We start from the raw sequence: 1,757 nt of genomic DNA on the forward strand, positions 1-1,757 counted from the left end.
CTATAACAACGAACGTGCTCAACTTCAATAATACTTTCTGACTGCAGATCAATTACTCGCGGTCTATACACACACATTGTCACGTCACGCCGTGACCATCTTATATATACCAGACACCCCCAATCTAGTAAATGCTAGAGCACTCACGAAGGAACGGGATAGTTCTAGAAAGCAGGTGGCGTGACACTAGTCACGTGACCTCGCTGACGCAACAATATGTATTACTTTTCTATAAATATACAATTCCCGTTTGTTTGTTTTTCTAAATAAACATTTATAACATTAATTTAGTAATTTGCATAATATGAAAAACGTAATATTAGTCAAATACGATTTAATGACCACCTGCCCATGATGTTTTTGGAATATATGAATCTTTTATGAAGATATCTCAATTAAAGTGTACAATCTAACTGAAAAAAATTTTGACCTTTCTTCTGGCGAAATACTATGTAAATACAACAATAAATAAGTGTTGAAAGTTACATTTATTAATATTTTGTGAAAAACAACAATTTACTTTACTGTTAACAAGGTTATATTAACTAAGTTAGAAATACCACAAAATACTTACTAGTTTTGGTAGTGTAGTATTAATATCTTGCTTCAAAATGTCCCTTGTTGTCCCTAAACATTGTTATGTTCTTCTTTTATCATTTTATACAATTTGTATTGATACTAATTTACATAAGTCATATTAGAGCTTTAGTTACATTATCAGAAACTAGTAACCATTCTAAGTTAGTTAATATAACCTTCTAAATAGTAATGTCAAGTGTTATTTCTAGAAAAAATAAATATTTACCACATTTTAACTTAATAATAGCTGCACTGGAGGAAATCTTTATCTGTTGTTCTTTCATATTGCTTATTTTTATTGAGATATCTTCATAAAAGAATGTAATATTCTAAAAAATATTATTGGTATCTCCCAGACAAATTTATGCGCTATCTTAAGAAAAGAGAAAATGGTATTATTCACTTAACCCCGCCATCTAGTGACACGTAAATAAAATATTGACGGTAATACAGAGAAATCTCTGCTGTGAAGGAAGCAACAAAACAAGTTATTACTAAAGTAATTGAACAAGATATAATATCAATATCGACAGATGTGAGTGTTTGGGATGGGAAGCAAAAACACAGTCAGTTATTAATAATAAGGGTCTAGACAAAAAGTTACATGATGAAAAAGTAGACGTTCTTTTATGTGTCGTCTGTGAAATATTGGACGTCAGTTATCGTAAATACCAAACTTCTAAGTGTTATAAAACAAGATACATAAAACATCGTACAAAGATTAAATAGTTTTGTTTCAAAATGTAGCGACAATACATTGTTAATGAAACAAAGACTTTTTTTCAAAGCAATTTGATTACATTGACAATCTTTAAAAACAATTTACGTTTTTAAATATATATAGCAGATTTGTGTGTCTGTGACACAGTCTGTCTGGTATTATTAAATTACAAGTTATTGTAGGGAACTCGCGGATCCTGTTTCGATGAAATTTAGTCAAGGAACTCGTGTAAACCCAGAGTTTAAGTGGATAAGCAGTAAGCTGAACGTATATATACACACACACAAACATACATACATACATATATATATGCTACAGTTTTCTTTTCATTTTTCACCGATGATTTGTTTGTTTGTTTTTGAATTTCGCATAAGGCACGAGGGCTATCTCAGCTAGCCGTCCTTAATTTAGCAGTGTAACACTAGAAGGAAGGCAGCTAGTCATCACCACCCACCGC

General features: G+C 31.1%; 1 protein-coding gene across 1 annotated transcript in view; it reads right to left on the reverse strand.

The window, feature by feature from the left end:
* The window catches only part of LOC106465398 (kinase suppressor of Ras 1-like), a 37,633-nt gene that overhangs the window by 26,322 nt on the left and 9,554 nt on the right, over positions 1-1,757 (reverse strand). The gene's annotated exons all lie outside the window — the stretch shown is intronic.

This window comes from Limulus polyphemus, unplaced genomic scaffold (genome assembly GCF_000517525.1).
Source record: "Limulus polyphemus unplaced genomic scaffold, Limulus_polyphemus-2.1.2 Scaffold1931, whole genome shotgun sequence".
Classification (NCBI taxonomy): domain Eukaryota; kingdom Metazoa; phylum Arthropoda; class Merostomata; order Xiphosura; family Limulidae; genus Limulus; species Limulus polyphemus.